This window comes from Ovis aries, chromosome 4 (genome assembly GCF_016772045.2).
Source record: "Ovis aries strain OAR_USU_Benz2616 breed Rambouillet chromosome 4, ARS-UI_Ramb_v3.0, whole genome shotgun sequence".
Taxonomy (NCBI): Eukaryota; Metazoa; Chordata; class Mammalia; order Artiodactyla; family Bovidae; genus Ovis; species Ovis aries.
This window is the reverse complement of record NC_056057.1, coordinates 61,459,153-61,478,373: the sequence shown is the minus strand read 5'-3', so window position 1 is coordinate 61,478,373 and position 19,221 is coordinate 61,459,153. Positions and strand designations below refer to the sequence as shown.

General features: G+C 45.0%; 1 protein-coding gene across 5 annotated transcripts in view; it reads right to left on the bottom strand.

Moving 5' to 3' along the window:
* Positions 1-16,783, bottom strand: part of ELMO1 (engulfment and cell motility 1) — a 581,422-nt gene extending 564,639 nt beyond the window's left edge. For 3 of the 5 annotated variants that reach the window (XM_060414768.1, XM_042248590.1, XM_012176807.3), the window contains exon 1: positions 16,413-16,607. The gene's annotated coding sequence lies outside the window, so the exon portion shown is untranslated. Of the gene's footprint in view, positions 1-16,412 lie in introns of all 5 variants that reach the window. The other 2 variants (XM_060414767.1, XM_027968620.3) reach the window with 1 other exon arrangement.
* Between the last annotated feature and the right edge of the window lie 2,438 nt (positions 16,784-19,221).

The following is a 19,221-nucleotide window of genomic DNA, read 5'->3' as shown; positions in this document are numbered from 1 at the left end:
AATCACCACAATGAGAAGCCCATGTACCGCAACTAGAGAAAACCGAAGTGCGGCAACAAAAACCCTGTGCAGCCACTGATAAATAAAATTAAATGTTTTTTAAAAGAGAATGAGTCAGTGAATGAAGTTTACAAATGGAGTCTACAAACAGGACTCCCCACAGCATTGGGCAAGTACTGAGAAGGTCCCCTGTCCTAGAGACCTTATTTTCTCTAAAGGATCTTCTAAAAGAAGACCCATGAATCAAAATCTGGTAGTGGAAAACACAATGAACTTTAAGTCTCAATGCAAAGAGCATTCTTAAGAACACTATTCTTAATGCAAAGAACAAACTTCATGAAATGCTTTTGTGGATGTAACCAATTCTAATGAAATGGCTTTTTCTCCCTACAAAAGTTAAAATCAAGCACGTGTTTCAGAGTCAGCCAACCAGAAGGGTGTGGAAAGATACAGGAATGGTGCATCTTGTGACTCCTAATTCCATCTCTTCTAACCAACCATTGGGCTTGCACACACAATTTTTGAAGAGAGGCTCAAAAAGTATCTATCCTTTCACATCTACTGCATGCTGGCTGGAGCCAAGGAACTCTATTCCTTGGCGACATGTTTCATTTTCTCGTGGCATTACATGGACACCACTTCCATTTATACAAGAGGATATGGAAGCTATGAGAGCTTAATGAATTTGCCCACAGCAAGTAGGGGATGAGTAATTTCAGACTCCATCTGTGTAGTCGTGGCGATCCTGCCTCCGTCACTCCCCCAAGGCAGCTCAGCAAAGTGTCTAAGAGAGCGAGGGCGTCAGGCCTGAAGCCAGTCAAGGGCTCTATTTAAGGACCTTCTAGTGTTGCGCGATTCCCATATAGACAGCAGAATCAAAGCAGCAGTCAGAATAGTCAGCTTTGCACAGACCTACGGGGTTTGGCTCAATGGATAAAGAATTCACCTACAATGCAGGAAACATAAGAGATGTGGGATTTAATCTCTGGGTCAGGAAGATCCCCTGGAGGAGGACATGGCAACCCACTCCAGTATTTTTGCCATGGACAGAGGAGCCTGGCGGGCTATAGCCCATAGGGTTACAAAGAGTCAGACACAATTGAATCGACAGTATGTACATGGTATTGGTGAGTCAATTATGATATTTCTAAAGGTGAAATAGGCAGCCTACTAAATCCTTACTGGAGCCTAGAAGCAGAAAAGCTCTAGGTCAAGTGAATGCAAGTCCAACCTGAACCATTAAAAACAGAGTCACGGCCCTTCCATCAATTTCCCAGCTTGAACCAGTTTGTAGATACAAAAATCCCTTAAATAAAGATGAGCTGGGTCCCCTTGAGGAAGGGCCCTGGTACATTGCTAAAAGCATATACTGTTAATCTTTCTCCTAGCCTTCCCCCAGAGGGACTGACAGCCTCTTCAGGGAGACTGTGCAATGGGGAAAGGGAAATAATCAAACCTTTGGGGGATTACTGGTCACTGACTCTGAAGTGACACTAATTCCAAGAGACCCAAAATGTCCCCAGTGGCCCACCAGTGAGAGAATGTGCTTATGGAATTCAGGTGATCAGTGGAGTTTCAGCTCAGATCCATCTTGCAGCAGGTCCCCGACTCCAAGCTTTGGTTATTTCCTCGGCCCCAGAATTCATAATCCAAATAGACATACTGAGCAATTGGCATGATCCCCACCCTGGGGAAGCAAGGAGTTGTTTGGTTATTTAACTGAAGTTGAAAAGGGCTGGGGAAGGTCTGAGAATGTGGCTCCAAAGGCCCAAACTCACTCCACCTCCAGAGTGAACTCAGAACACTTAAGTTTGGGGTTTACTGTGTGTGTGTGTGCTATCCGGCTTAAAAGAAATGGGCTCAGCTCAGCACTTGAACATCAGGATAAATCGTTCCAGCAATGAAGAGCCACGACACCTATCAAGTTTCAATTGCTAGCTAAAACCCTCGATAGCTGCTAGAAAAATAATGTGCGATTTTAGCTGAGAAACATAAATTATCAAGGCTATGATACTCTCAGAACGTAATAAATGAAATGTAGGTAACCACAGATGTGGTAAGGATCCCAGCCCCCAGCATGTGTCATGAATGTTTGGTCGCCCACAAGCACCGGGAGGAAGGAAGAGAGAAACAGATTGTCCAGATTCAACACGGGCTGAACCGTGGATGAAGACACAGAGGGGGTAGAAGTTTCAGGGTGGAAGCCAAGAAATGTTTTCTACATTCTTCCAACTTATGTTCTCCTGATATCTCCGCCCCATAGGCTTTCTGGTCACCAGGAGAGAATTACAAGCAGACCCACGAAGTATAAATACTTCTGCAGGCAGTAACGCGCTGACAATGTTGGTGTCCTCCTCTGGAACATTCATTACACACGTCTGGATCCAGTGGACTGAGAGAAAAGCAGTAACCACTGCCACCACAGGATTAGGGCACTGCAAAGCCAGCAGCCGCTCGCCTCCCACATCTGACATCTGTCTGGCCCGTGCCTCCATCACAGTGACCTCAGGCGGGACCAGTCTTCAGCAAAACTGAGAGCGATGAGTTCCATGCCAGGCATTCCCGAACCACGTGTCCCTGGGGCCCTGACTCAGCGATAAAGAAGCCATTTTAAAAGGCTCTTCCAAAAGGACGCTGGGCTCACGTGCATGCATCACAGCGCTTCTTCCTGCAAATGCTCACTGAGCACCTGCTGCGGGATCAGCACTGGGAATATCTGCCCTGGACCTCCAGTCGACCCAGGAACAAAGACCGGAAGCGCAGTGTGAAGAGACAGCACAGAGAAGCACCAGTGCGTCCCAGGAGGGCATACCGGGAAATCACGGCGGGCTCCCAGAGGAGGTGACCACTGAGCTGGGTCGTGTTGACCAGAGGGAGATGTGGCTTCGGGGTACTTCACTCTCTCTTCTTGCCACCTGATGCCTTTTCCGTCACTTCTTTTCTGCTGTAAATTTGCCCTTAATATTCATTTCCACCTGATTTCACCTGATAAGGAATTCTGGGCCCTTATACTCCTCTGGGGAACCGCTGTGAGCCCACTCTCTTCCTCATGATTGGTTTCCAAGCAGAATTTTAAGACGGTACCAGAACAGGGGAGCGAAAGGAGATGCCCTCCCCAAAAGTACTCCTCCTGGTATCCCTGGCCCTTTACATCCCTGGAAAAAATTCCATCTTATGGCAACTATGGGCTGACTGGTCTCTCCCCTGCACAATGTGCCAGTCTCCTGCGGCAGATGGCAAACTGAGCAAAACCCATGGACGGGCTCTCACCACCTCCTCCCCGGGGCAGGCTTCCCACCACCTCCCCACCTCATAGCTTCATTTGGGCCTTATCTAAGAAGATTCTGGCTTCCCAGGTGGTGCCAGTGGTAAAGAACACGCCTGCCAATGAAGGAGACGTAAGAGAAGCAGGTTCGATCCCTGGGTGGGGAAGATCCTCTGGAGGAGGGCACGGGCAAACCAATCCCATATTCTTGTCTGGAATATCCCATGGACAGAGGAGCCTGGTGGGCTATGGTCCAGAGGGTCACAAAGAGTCCCACACAGCTGAAGTGACCTAGCATGCATACAAGAAGATTCATATTAAATGGCAACAAAATGAAAAGTAAAATATCAGAGACACAGAAGTAGTAAGCCATAGATCTGAGAAAACAGCTGCATATGAAAGGATTAGGAAATAAATGAGAAGAAACCCAAAGGATTTAGAATCCATTTCAGGTGTCCTGTAAGAAAATCCCACCAGTATGGGGAGAACGGGCCCACGCTAAAATCCAGGCAATAAAGAGGTTCTATCCTGGACTGGCTGCCTGATAATGTTTTACTTTGAGGTTTATAATTCTTTTTTCACTCCTTAGCACTTTCTAGGATGAGGCTTCTTAAAGTGGAGAGAGGGCCACTTGCATCAGAATCAACCTGAGGGACTTGTTAAAATGCAGTTTCTGGGTCCCAGGTGATTCTTAGGCATTTTGAAGTCTGTGAACCACAGAACTAGGGACTTTATCCTTCTTAAGTGGTTGAGATATCCATGCTAAATCACTCAGTTAAATTGCTCTTTAAAATCTGAAGGAGACACTAGTGGCTCAATTGATTCTTTTAGAAATTGTGAAGATTCTAAAAGTAGTAATAGTGAGGTTACATTGTGACCAGTTTTAAATGATGTAAAAGTTAACATACTGAAGTCAGAAAGATCTTTGCAAAGCATAAATGTGATCACATCACTCCCTTGGGTAAAACGCTTCAGTGATTGCTCATTGCTCTTTTGAGAAAGGCCCAGACCCTGGTCCCAGTGAGCCCTCTTTTCCAGTCTAATCCAGGCCTGGAGAGTTCCCTGCCCTGTGTTCTAGCTTCAGTTCCTTCAACATCCAAGTCCGCCCTTCAGATGACCTTCACACACACTAGCCATAGGCAGGGAATCTTCTTTCCCCAGTAAAATCTGTTCTTTCCCTTCCCAGCTCTGGCTGTATTAATCCCTCTGCTTCAGGCGCTCCTAGTATCAGACCTTTTCCTCCACAGCCCTTGGCACAGTTTGAATGTCACATTTTTTTGTGTGATTCTTTGATTAATGTACACTTCCTCCACTGAGGGGTAAGAAGTCCATGACATCAGCTACAGGGCTATTTTTTTTTCCCTAGGAAGCAGACCCACCATTGTTTATGTATAATCTAGTATACCCATGGTACATAGCTGGTGCTCAATAAATATTTGTGGATGAACAAAGGAATTAAAGAATATTTCAAAAGCAAACACTGGCAGCTGATGCAGATCCCACAGTAGCCACCAAGAATTTAAACATACTCTGATCTCTCTCCTAAAGGTTCAAGGTTCCAGGGTCTCTCAAGCACCAGGAAGACTCAAGTCCTCTAGTGGTTTCCCTTCCCCTGCCTATGTTACAAGATACCTTCCTTTGCATTTACCATTTCAAAAGGATGAACCCAACTCTTCCTAATGCAGTTCCTAGAATTTGAAAGAAAAGTGGAGTTCAACATTAAATGCTATTACGCCATTTCTCTGGGTCTTGCTTTGATTTTGCTGTAAAAAATTACCCTAAAGCCTGTTCATTATCTAAAAAATATATGCTGAAATAAAAACAGACCTCGGGGTTTTCACAATGACTTACTTCCTATATTTTTGTACACATTCATGAGTCTTATCATTCTCAGCTCCAGGTGCTGATTCTCAGACTGTTTCAAGACATTTTCAAATGCTGGAATTGTTACCAGCATATTCAAATGGCCCTAAATAAGCTGGCAATAATCACAACACAATTTCTTCTACAGCAGAATGAGGCTTCACGAAGATATAAATGAATCCACCATTACTGCCCTTTCCTCTCTGCCATCTTGCCAGCAGTTGGCCCTGACTCAGGTAATGAAGGGCTTGCGGCCCTGACTGTACTCTTTCACATGTTCCCGAAGCAAAGTTCTCACAGCATTGTTCCCCATCCTTCACCAAGTAGACATAATATTCCAATGCAGTGGGTTCAAGTGAGGCAAAAATGAATTAGACAAATCAACAGAGACACGGCAGCAAGAGAGCATTACAGCATTTGATGTGCTACAGAAAAATCCTGGATTTTGAAAGAAGAGTGAAATTCAGCATTGAAACTGCTATTATACTGTTTCTCTGGGCCTTGCATTGATCTGCAGCCAGTCTCCCTGACATGTATTATCTATAAAATGGGTCCAAGGCGAATGAATATGTTTGAATCACTGTTAATCTGATCTATATTTTGCTATGGATGTAACTCTCCAGTGACTTATCGTAAATTTATATTTCACTATATAAATCTTTGAACGGGTCTTTAATACTTATTTAACATTAGTGAAGTCGCTCAGTCATGTCCGACTCTTTGTGACCCCGTGGACTGTAGCCCACCAGGCTCCTCCATCCACGAGATTCTCTAGGCAAGAATACTGGAGTGGGTTGCCATTTCCTTCTCCAGGGCATCTTCCTGACCCAGGGATCAAACCCATGTCCCCTGCATTGCAGGCAGATGCTTTAACCTCTGAGCCATGAAAGCTACACACTAATCCTGATAGACAGTAAAGAGGCCTTACCACACAACTGACAATCAGCAATGAAAAATCCATACTTATCACCCTACCTGGGAGAAGAGAAAGTGACTGGGGATTTTGTTGTACACTAAAGAGAGTGTATAATTTGTCAGGTACCAGACAAGATTTGATTATAGTGATTAGATAAGAGACTTTTCATGACTATACTAACAGGGGTGTGGGGACTATACTTTTCAAAGCACAGACTTGGAGAAGTAGTTTTCACTTGGCACATTTCTCTCCTACACCCATACTTCATGGCAATTTAGTGTCTATGTTGAGGTTTTTTTTTTCCAACCCACTTCATAAAAGCCAGTACCAAGTGGCAGGTACATGAGCTACTGCTTAATGAGCTGGTGAGCCTTTCAGCTAGTTGTTGCCATCCTGAAGGAGCATGAAGTAGAAAAGGCATCCAAATAAACTGGAAATGGCCAGGGAAAATGAGTAGAAATGGAAACAGGTGGCTTCTACTCAGGTGGCCATGAAATGAACCGTCCAATCTGCGGCACTTTTGAAAGAGAAACTTGGTACAATTAATCACGCTGGGACGACAGAGCTATACTGTGGCTGTACACTCAGGATTGCAGACACTAGTTTTATTTTCCTATTGTTTATATCCAGGATGCTTTCTAATCTGATTTATAGGCTCAAATTAAAGAAGAAAAATGAATACCTTCTTACCACTCACCTGCCAGTGAACATTTCAACCATCCCCTACTCATGAGAAGTTCCAAACGACTTAGAAAGGGACAGTCACAAAGCATTATTGGAACCACTGAGCTAAGCCCTTAACACGCAGCATAATCATATGAAACCCAGTTCAACTGAATGAAATTCCTGCCAAATACCTCTCCACTATTGCTCCACAAACTGGGGGTTTCTCACGGGGCTCCCATCCACACCAAACAAGAACAAATAGCCTCAGGAAGGCTAAATTCAAGGAAAGGGAAAGCCCCCCAATTAGCAACCTCAATTCTCTCTACCCAAAGTAAAATAATAATGAAACAGTAAAATTCCAGGTTAGTTGTCAATGAATGGGGGATAGAGACCCATTTACAAGAGGTTTTATTTGAGGGCCCCATGTTGCTAACATTATTCATTATGCCAGTTCTTTTAATTCATAATCAAGGGTAATTTTCCCTAGCCTACAGTCTATTTCTCCTGTATTCCTGAAGAAAAGATATGTAAATCAACCTAACAGTCTAGTCAAGATTTTAGGAGGAATTCCCAAAGCTACTTAAAGAAGATAAAATAATAAATGTATGTCTTTAAATGATTTCAGCAAAACATTTGAATAAAAAACGTGAATCAAAACTACCGCATCAGTACTGGTAACATCAACAATCATAGCAAATCCAACTCAACCCAGTACTTTTGGGGTATCTTACTTTACAATCATTATTATGTTTAGTTACCTCAGCAACTCTAAGAGGTAGGGACTTATGCCCAAGGTATAAAATCTGAGGCTGAGAAAAGAACCCTCAACCAACACATATTTATTTAGATTTAAACCTCGAAGACTTTTCCCTTTTTCCCAAATCCATTCAGTCACCAAATCTTTTATTTTCATCAATGCCAATATTTTTTCCTTCTGGCTTGAATCCAGCCTGGAGAAGGGGAAAGGTTGGCCCTCTGAAAGTTGTCTCTTTAAAGGAAGAGGACTGGCCCACTCCTCAGACTTGAAAATGGAATTGCATTTATACAGGAAGCTTTATTTACTCATTTGACCAAGACTGTGTGTTTCCTCGGGTTGGCCTAGAAGGAAGTGGCTTACAGCTTCCATCTTTCCTTGGCACTTCCCTCCTGCTGTACCATCTAATCTATCTTCCATGTGGCCTTGGGACTTATGCTCCTTACTGAATTCCAATTGTGTCTTTTTCTTAGCTAAAATCATTTAGTATTCCTTTCCACTCAATCCAAATGCCCAGCTCCCAGAAGAGTTGACACAAGGCCTCTCTCAAACTTTCTCCCCACTACCCCGATTGCTGTATTCCCCAGACTTAACCAGTTTTTTAACATTCAGCTTTCCAGAACATTCTCAAAGTCATTTCATGGTGAACTTCTTCCTCTGTGATCTACACACACTCTAAACATACATTTGTCACACTCTATTATGACTATCTATTAATGAATTTGTTTCCACGACCGCTCCCCTCACCCAACTGCTCATCTGAAGTGGGTCTTATAAGGACCAGCAAGAGTCTTGATTGTATGACATAAAATGCTATCAAAATGGCTATTGAATGAATGAAGTATTACAAAGCGTGCTATAAGCCCACTCACATTTCAACTTTAAAATATTCATATGCATATTTAAGTATAAGGCACACATTTAAAACATTCTCACTGTTATTTTAGTCACTAAGTCGTGTATGACTCTTTTGCGAGCCCATGGATTGTAACAGCCTGCCAGGCTCCTCTGTCTATGGGATTTCCCAAGCAAGAATACTGGAATGAGTTAGCCATTTCCTTCTGCAGGGAATCTTCCCCACCCAGGGATTGAACCACATCTCTTCCATTGGCAGGAGGATTCTTTACCACTGAGCCACCAGGGAAGCCCATTTAAAAATATATACTACAATAAATAAATAAACTTTTATTGTGCTTCTCTTATCTTAATCCAGGCAAATGTTTCTCCAAATCCTCAAAGAACAGGCAGTAATTGAAAAAGTAGTTCTAACGAGTTGAAGTCACTACTTGGCAGGAAAGTAAGTTTAAGGATGATGGAAACATATCCATTCCTTGATAAAAGTTTTGATTTCATGTGATTTATACTGACTTGCTATAAAAATAAAAATGATAAGCACTGGAGAAAACAGGATTTAGCAGGTGATAGAAGAGTTTCTTTGTTCATAAAGATCTGTCAATATTAGGAGAGCTACATGGATATGTGTGTGTGTGTGTGTGTGTGTGACAAAAACATACACACACATACATACACACACAACAAACATTTACTATTTAGTGTATGAAGGATCAGTCCTATCCCCCAAATCTAAATGTCTGAATACTTGGCCACTTCTACAGAATGGTGCATGGTTGGAATAACGAGGGCACATGGTCCACTATAAAAATGCTCTGAAAATGATGGAGTGGGGCAGTGGTGAGGGTGGGCAAGAGTCAAGGCAAAATTAGTCTTACTGAGTGTTATTGGAATTCTCTCTTCACTCAGCCAAAAATATGCAATCTAACCAAAGTCCCTCCACTGGCTCCACCTCCCAAGCCACATGCCTTCTGGGGGCCAAGGGCAAAGCCAGCTGTGGCTCTGCATTTGGATAAAAGAGCCTGAAAACAGGGGGGAAAAATTATTTTGAAATGCATTACGCTTCGAAATTAAGGGTAATTGTGTGTAGCAGCCTGGAAAATATAGCTCATCCAGGACTGCTCAGCCACAGAATCCCAGAGCACAAAACACTGGCTTTCTAAATGCAATCTCAAACTAAAAAAAAAAAAAAAAAAAAAACACAAAGGGCGGAAGGAAGGGTGGAGGTTGGCTATAGGGCTGTGACTTATAAGAAGGCGGCTACCTCAGGGAGATACAGCTAGTATGTGAGCTGGCAATATCTCTACCTAAGCCACTAGATGCTGCCCTGCTCTAGCAGCACAACAGTGAAGGTAAATAAAAGGTTGACAGATAATTACATAAGAAAACAAATGTGGCAAGATTAGGACCGGAATCTAATGGACAGAGTGGAAAAGGACTCCACATCTAGCAGCATCTTAAAGCAATGTCCTGGTTACCGTACCGGACCATTAGTATCTATCACTACCCAACTAGCCAAGGTGTATTTTACCGGCAGAGGAGGCATTTCACCCTCTTAACTCATCCCCACACAGACAGTTCTTTAATCTCGTGACAGAGACCTATGAAGAAGCCCAGCTGAGTTCTGCAACCACGTTCCTGTTTCATTGATTTTATTCCCTTATGTGGAGGATATAGCTAACACCATAACCATGGGCCAGAATTCAAGACGTTGTGAGGAAACAGAGACATAAAATCACTAGCTACGGTTTTTTTCAACCAGGGGGTGCCAGGAGGAAACACACATGAAACTGACTTGAAAGCAATTTGGGTTGGGAAAACAACTGCAGTTTTAGGAGAGGAAGCTAGTGAGGAAACTGCGAGAACTAGAAGAAATAAATGAACATAAAGGGTGAGACCACCCACATGTGAAAAAGCCACCTTAGGGCAAAGGAAATACCAGTGAATAGAAAGCTGGGGCACTTATAACTGCTGTCAAAAGTCCAGCCTGTTGGATAGCCCAGAGTTGGACTAATTCATGCAAGGAAACCAAACAGTGGTTCTTACTATGGGAAGGGTACTGGCAACTGATGTCTAGAGACATATTTGGTTATCGCACCGGTGTGCTGCTCCTGGCATCTGGTGGTAGAGACCAGAGAAGCTAGTAAATATCTTAGGAGTCACAGGACACAACAAAGGATCATCCAGCTTCAAAGGTCAACAGTGTGAGGTTGAAACTGCCTGACATAAAAGATCGACATCGAATTGGCAATAGCCTGCAGGAAGAAAAAGAGAATTCGCAGTCTCAGCATCACCCAGGGGAAAAACCATCCTGGCTAAAGACTCCAGTCTCTGGTTCCCTTGGTTGGTATTAATATATGGAGCAGGAGAAGTAGCAAAAAAGGTATGACTAGCTGGAAGATACTTTAAATGTATTCGTTCCTCCAAGTTGGTCCCCATCACCACCACCATCAAGTCGTTCCACGCTTTTGATTTCATCATGACTCATCCACAAAGAAAACAAAAAGGTTGGTTAAAGAATATGTGTCTATTCTCCTTGGCAAAGCTCAGTCTCATTTTTGATTAATGAATTGCATTCTGGCTTATATGCTTCAATATCATGAGCTTAGGTGATGGGCATGCTGTCCCTGAGAGAAGGGTCACTGACTCCCAGGACTAAAGAGGTCAGCTCTGGAATGTGATATACAAAGTAAGGCACTGAAAAACGGCCTCAGTGATGACAGCCACATCCCTAGGCGCCATGGCAACCAGGACAGATCCATCAGTACCCAGGGCATTTCTACTAGCATATAGGAGTGAAGGGTACCTGGATGGGCTGCAGCATAGCTTGACATGGGGGTCCTGGCCTCAGACTAGGCTAGTCCAAGTGAACCAACAAGAAGAATAAGCAGTCAACGCAAGAGTCATGGGGCATGTGAAAGAAACAGCAGCATAAAGAGTCAGGAAAGGCGGATATCTGCTCAGATCTACTCTCCAAGCACAACAGTGACATTTCATTTCTCCGGGCCACTTCTATAAAATGGATAAGAACACTGCGCCAGTTCTTCCCCCACCATCTCCAAAACAGCATTCCTGGAGGAAGCGTGTCAGCTGCCGGCACAAGGAGGAAGATGTTGCATGACTCCTGTGACTCCAAGGCCACTGGGGCAATGCTCAGTCACTGTTTACTCACTCCTGCCGCCCTCCAACCTCTGCTCCTTATCCAGCAAGTATAACCCACCCAACCCACAGCAGTCCGGGAGCCCAACAAGTAGTACGCTTGCCAGTGTTTTCTACTGAGGAAAGTTATGTTCCCTGCATTAACTGTTAGACCTAAAATAGCCAAACTGTAGCCTCAACTCCTAAAATTAAGGTTCCAATAATAATCTTGCTCAGATTCTGGAAATCAGTGTCTGTGGGGGCCCAGAACACTGACTGAGACTCATCGTCTCCTATTTACACATGTGACTAATGTCTCTACTCAGTAGTCGGCCAGGTTGTTGCTGTGGTTAATACTGTTTGATGATGTAGCATTCCCTCTCCCACACAGATTCCTACCGGATACTTGGCTGTTCACCCCACCTTAGGCTGGTGACAAAATTCTGCTCAAACTGACCTGCACTGATCTTAAAAAATTTCAGAAATCATAGTGCTAAGTCACAAGTTAAATTAATCATGGATCATAAAAGTGATCTGAGGTGTTCAGATCTGGCTATTAAACATAAGCTCCAATTGTTGACACTCAGACAACCTAAATTATCCAGGGATCCAAAAACTGCAACCCGTGTGTACACTGTGCTTTCAGGCTGGCTTTGCTGTATGTAAAAGTGCTGCACTAGGCATATTCAAAGGCTTTCATAGGCCACACACATTTCATGGGAGCCACATTCTGTTCCCTGGATAACTGGTCTTCAAAATCCTGATGTTTTGAATGGTACTGAAGTTCTCAGCCTTTTTCTTTTTTTGGTTGGCCAGTTCCAAGCCCTGGTCAGCTAAGAAGCTTAATCTAATTGTGTATCACAGCAGTGTGGCAGCCACCAGACAAGATTACTTCTGTCTTTGCAAACCTCTGAAGTAATTAAAAGCATGCATCTGAGAACTGTGAGGTGTAGAATATGAAAGAAAAAGTTCAGTGGAGTAAGTTCCAAAGACCTCAAAAGCTTAAAGACCTCATAAGCTCTAAACTAAAACTTAGCCAAAAAAAAAGTATTTTCACTCATTTTATGCTAAGTTAAAAAGTTATTACATAAAATCTACTGCCCTTCCATATTACTAAAGTGAAAACGATACACTTGGATCTCCAGCTTTGTCAAAATGGCATTCTTGGGGCCTAACAGACCATCGAGTCCTATGAACAGTAGTATTTTAAAGGCTGAGTCAATGGCTGATGCTTTTATTGCATTTGATTCAACACTGGGAAACAGCATCTCTTGCAGGAGATTAAACTAATAGTATTTTGTAATGAGGGAGGGTGCTAAGCGTTTCTTAAAGTATGACCTCGTAAACACTTTCATCACTATCCTTGGCAAATGGTTTAAAATGTATATGCCTAGCACCCCCAAAATTATTAAAACAGACTTTTTTCAACACGACTCATAATAAGTAATACATTTGACGTTTAGATTTGGTGTCTGTTTTGTAAAACACTCTATTTTCCATTGTACTCTCTTCTATTTCACGTTTTCAACTGCTAGTCTGGACCTAAGAAATTGATGTTATGATCCATTCCTTGTTGCAACCCTAAGCTTTAGAAACACTAGTTAACGAAAAGAAGCAGAAGTTGAGTAATTAGCAGGAAACACTTGGGCTTTGTGATGTAGAGAGGCTTTGTGATGTCTTAAAAATCAAATGATCCACTTGGATGGTTTCAGGCATTAAAAAGTGGTTGCAGGCTTCAGTTACAAACCTTAATGGTACCTATTGTCTTAGATCCAGACAGGATATGTCCTCCATAGGAATGATTACCTATAAACCTACAGTGTTTAGAAAGATGATAATGTCAGCAAAGTGTGTGTTGGGGTCGGAGCCCCTTGGCACACCCCAGCCACATCCTCTCCACAAGGGCTTCAAAGCATTCCCTTCCTCCACCTTTATCCCCACCCATTCACACCCAACACCCAAAGGGGGGTTATTTATTACTTTAAAACACTCAAATGTTGTCTTATCTCAATTTAATAAATATGTATGATTTGTTAACACCACTGTAGAAGCCCCTTGTCCCATTTCCTCTCTTTCGCTTTTCTTCTCTTGGGCTTTTCTCATCTCTCTTCTCCCCAGCATCTGCTACCCAGCTCCATCCTATCTTCCTCTCCTTCACCCTTTATTCCCTCTCCTCTTCTTCACTCCCATCTGCTGGGGAAGGGGAGTGGCATACAGCGGCTGTCTCTGACTTCACTCTACTCACAGTAATACCCTTCTTCCCAGGGGAGTCTTCCTTTGGCGAAAGTAACACACACTTTAAAAAGACATTCTCCAAGGAGAGTGATGAAACAGATATCAGATCTAAAGCGGTTATGTGTTATTAATAAACTGTACTGGTTGTTCACTCTCCCAAGGAATCATTTCTCAGTTCCTTTCTTCAGGCTGAAATTCTACAGGGAGGAGTTTACTCAAGGCAGAAAGGCATCTGCAAGAGGTGCAGCTGAGCATGGGGAGACGACAGAGGAAAAAAGGCTTACTTGTCCCTGATGCTGTAGTATTTTCTTGGCATATTTCCCTGGTGAGCCTCTCCCATGAAGGCCCATCTTAGTCAATCAACAAGTATTTATTGAACACCTACTAGGTAGGAATCAGTCTAGGTTCTGGCCCTGTAAATAAGACAATGTTTCTGCCCTTGTGGAACTTCCATTCTAATGGTCAAGACAGACAATAAGCAGACAAACAAATGAATATATCAGAGGGTAATAAATGTTAAGAGGGAAAACTGAGAGACTGAAAAGGACCAGGGAGTGGCTGGTTGTTATTTTACGGTAGTCAGGGCAGCCCGCCTATAAACTGACAACTGACCTGAAGGAAGCATTGGAGTGAGCCCTCTGGACATGTGGGGAAAAGTTCCTTGCGAAAAAGGAATAATATGTGCAAAGAGCCTGGGGACAGAACTTGGGGAAAAACAAGAATGTGAGGCAATCAGAGTTGCTGCAGTCAAGAAGGAGAGAGATGAGACAGAAGAAGGGGTAGACGTGTCTGCTCCCGAATTCCACCATCTCAGGTGTGGGCCAGCCTCGCAGCCTGCCCCTGCCTGACACCTACCCAGCTTCTTCACAGTTCCCTTCCCTCCTGCAGAGTCTGAACACTCAAGGTCATTCCCTCAGATTTTCTGAGAGGACATCCAGTCCATCTAATTAAAAACAAACAAAACCAAGTCATAAGCCATAGTAAGAAAGCAATATATATGCACATTTAACCACAGCCCTTAAGAGATAGGAAATCTATCACAGTGAAGAGCAGGTGCAGGAGGTCAGCTACAAGAAAAAAAAAAAAAAAATGTCCACCACTTGACAGCCGGGGATCTGACCTTCAAACTCACAAACTGGGGAACAATAAACTTTGAAACAACCTTGGGCAGTAGGAAGGGAGGTGAGATACTATGGAAAACCATGATCAGAGGAGGCTGATGGTAATGGCCACTGACACCTTTTGGATCTGAAAGTGAACCTGAGTGGTATTAGGCCCCTCTAGTTCCCAAAGTTATCCTCAAAGAGTTGATATATAAATGCTGGTCATTAATTACTTTTATTTTATAGACCAAAAAAAGAACAACTTGAAAATTCACTCCCAAGTCACTGGCAGCCTTACCGTGGGGAGCACGGCGGCCTCTGTCTCAAGGGTGGAGAAACCCTTGCCACAGATTCTCTGAAATCTTAAATATAACGATTTAAGTTCGCATCATTTAAGGCCAGTGATGTTAGCAGGCCCAATTTGGGGGCACTGGGCATACAGAGTATGCCCTGCAAGGCTCCGGAGCTGTCCAGAGACCCGCAGAGTCGGGTCACTACCGGGGCCAAGCGATTGGCTTTAGGTCAACGCAGGTCCCACCGTCAACAACCCTTGTCCGGACCAGTCAATTTCAAACAGACCTAGGCGGCAGAGGGTCACTCGGCGGCGTGGACTCCACGGCTCCAGAGCCCCTCTGGGTCTCTCGGTCTCTCTCTCTCTCTCTCTCTCACACACACAGACACACAGACACACACACACACACACGCTCGCCGCCCTCGCGCGCGCCCGCGGCACCACACGGACTTCCCAACCCCAAACACACGCGCGCACCCGCACCCCACGGCCGGCTTGAGTTCTGTATTTCCTCTTCCTCAAAGCTACTCTTGCGATCTTAGCCGCCCCACTCCGCTTCGGATTCCAGGGCCCCCAGAGCTCGGCTACCTCCCTTCCCTGAAGGCGCGCCCGGTGCGCCCCTCCTCTGATGCCAGGATCATCCATCGACTTCCCCCACCTCCTTTCCGGGTCCCAGCCGGGACTTCTGAGTGTCCCCGGGAGGCGCGTATTTACTAACAGTCGTCCGGGGCTCCCAGCTGCCCCTGCCGCCCCTTCGCGTCCCTCCAGGCCCTCCACCCCTCTAGCCCATCACCGTCCCCTGCCAGGAGCGCGCTCGCCGGGGGATTCCCTCCCATCTTCGAGCGCCTGAGAAAAGCCGGGAGTCCTCGCTGCCAGTCTTTTCTCCCGCTCACCCTCTGTGGTGCCCAAGCCCCCAATCCCACTCTCCCTGTCCTGAGTCCCCAGTCCCCCGGCTCCAGCACCGCAACCCCAGGTCGACCCCCTGCAACCGGCCCTGGCCGAAACGTCTCGGCTGGTTCCCCGGTCACGAGCCCTGCGCCCCCTCCTCGGAGCCCCTCGCTCGGCTCCCATTCCTCCTGCCGCCTCCCCCTCTGCCCTGACTTCCCCAACTGCGGAGTGCCCAGGCGCGCCCGCAGCCTTCACCCCGCCGAGCCCGGGGCCACCCCCGCCTGCGACGCGGCGCCCCCAGAAAGGAAACAAAAGTCTCCGCGGCGCCCAGAGTCCCCCGGAGCAAGACGCCTCCTCCTCACCCCAGCCCCAGGTCCCTCCCGGGCCGCGCTGAGGTCAGCGAGTCAGGGCGCCACGCCAGCCCAGGAAACTTTACGAACCTGCCCGGGGTCGCAGGACGGCGGCGGCGAGGGTTCCCAGCGATAAGATCTCTGGCGACCCCGCGACTGTGGAAGGGGAGCCGGAGAGTCTGTCTCCCAGCTCAGGGCCCCGGCGGTGTGAGTGGCTCTGCCTCTATCTATCCCGTGCCCATCCTCGCCCGCTCTCGCTCGTCCGAGCACACGCACTTACACTCCGGGTCGGCCGGCTGCTGCGCCGCCGGCTGCCGCTGCTCTCACTTCCTCTTCCTTCCTCCTGCTGGCCAGAGACACATTTTGCATCTGCAAGGCATCCCGAGATTAGCCGCGAACTCTCCTACAGAGCAGACGCTGCGGAGTGGCCGCCGGCGCCCCCGGCACCTGCGCCGGGACCCGCGCGGTTGGCGCGTTCGCTTCCAGCCGGCGCCCTGCTGCCTGCCCACCGCACTTCCCCTGGGGGTTATGGGGGCGCCCACGACTTTTTGAAGTCCCCCTACTTAAAGAGAAATGTCAAACACTATGCACGCCTCAGTTCTGCTATAAATAATATGTGTGCAGAGCATGACTTCTCGGATGAGCTCACAAGCGGCGTTTTGCAGGCACTAATTAACTCCGTCACCCTCATAGCGCCACCTCCGGGAGGCCGGGAGTGCGTGGCATTTTTTTTACAAGCTCAATTTTGGCAGTTGGTTTGGGATTTTGAGGGGAAACTTCGGTGGGCCGGTTTTAAAGCTACTTGAAGAGGCTGATGTTTGTTTTGACGTTCTGCCTGGACTCTTGGACAGCGCGACAAAATTAACGACAGAACGTTTCCTCCTCCTCACAGTCACCTGTGCGCTTACAGACCACGGGATGTATTTCTCAACAATTAAGCCAGGGATTCCCTAATTTTGCATAACTTTGCATAAAGCAAGACGTTCTATCCCCAATTTGGTCTGTAAGGTTCATTATTTGATTCATACAACCTACTTTAGTCCTTTTCAAAGCAGAAATTAAGCACGATAATTGAGTTGCTGCCAGAAGGGAAATGACAGTTGTTGGAAGGTTGCAGGAGAAACACCTGGCCTCTCCAAATTCTGAAGTATCTATGCTGGCTCGACCAGAGAAGGAAAAGACAACTGCTATGCATTCCCTGCAAACTGGCAAAGGAGATAAAGTGGGACAGGGAGGCATTAGAATGTAAGCAAAGATGCTTTTTAGGTTTCAGTCCCACCCACTCCACCACCTAGGCCCCAAAGGAGATTTAAATTTTAACCCTGCACTGACTGCAGCCATGAAATTCAAAGATGCTTGCTCCTTGGAAGGAAAGCTATGATAAACCTAGACTGTATTAGAGAGCAAAGACATCACTTTGCCAACAAAAGTCCATGGTAGTCAAACCTGTTCACAGTAGTCATGTCCAGATGTGCGAATTGGACCATAAAGAAGGCTGACTGCCAAAGAATTGATTCTTTCAAATTGTGGTACTAGAGAAGACTCTTGAGAGTTGCTTGGACTGCAAGGAGGTCAAACCAATCACTGCTAAATAAAATTGACCCTAATTATTCATTGGAAAGGCTGATGCTGAAGCTGAAACTCCAATACTTTGGCCACCTGATGCAAAGAGCCAACTCTTTGGAAAAGACCCTGATGCTGGGAAAGATTGAGTGCAAGAGGGGACAGAGGCGGCAGAGGATGAGATGGTTAGATAACATCACCGACTTAATGGACATGAATTTGAGCAAACTCTGGGAGAGAGTGAAGGATGGGGAAGCCTGGTGTGCTACAGTTCATGGGGTCAAAAACAGTTGAACACGTCTTAGCGACTGCATAGTAACTGTCCATTAGTAGCCAAGAGCTCCAAGCAGCTATTGAATGCTTGAAACATGGCTAGTGCTAAGATGTTCTGTAAGTGTAAAATAGACACTAGACTTCATGTGAAAATAGAAGATAAAATAGCTGGTTAATAATTTTAATGTTGATTACATCATTCCAACAAATGACGATAGTTTAGATGTGATGATTCAGTTGGGTTAATTATTGGGTTAAGACATAAATGTATGCTATATATACTAATTTAAAATAATTTTACTGGTTTCTTTTTACATTTTAAATGCAACTACTAGAAGAAATAAGATTATACACATGGTTCTCATTAGTGGCTCACATTATATTTCTAGTGAACCACTCTGATCTGACCCCTTATTATATGCATAACCCCAGGAGTTAGTATCAGGATCGTGAATACTTGGGTGCAGATCATTATAAACCAATAACTTAAAGCAGGATGATTTCAGGAAAGTAATTTCACTTCTTTATTTCCCCATCTGTAAAACAGTAATGATATAGTAATAACAGTCAACAGGGCAGCTATCAAATGAAGTAATTTAATAAGCAGTCAGTAAATGGGGCCTTTACTAATGATGATGAGATGCTTATAATAATAAGTATGAATTTGATCCACAACTTTCTAGCTCAGGCACATAAAGACAGCCGCAGACATCATGAACATTCAGTAAATGTTAGTTGTCATAATTGTTCCAAAGGTAGACAGGGAACTTCTCACAGCAATTAGACAACTCCACCTCTTTGTAACCTTTGGTCCCAGTTCTGCCGTCTGCAGTTAACACGGAGTAAGTCACATCCGTCCTAAGGAGATAACCTTTCAGATCTTTGAAGATAACCCTAGAATCTACCTACACTTTCTCTTCTGAGGATTAAACATTCTCATCTATCTAACTCCTTTTCAGGTGAAGGGCTTCAAATCTCTTTCACCTTTTTGTAAAGGACACCTGTCTCTGTCTTTTAAAAAAGTTAATTGTCATATAAACGAACTAACTAGACATTAAAAGCA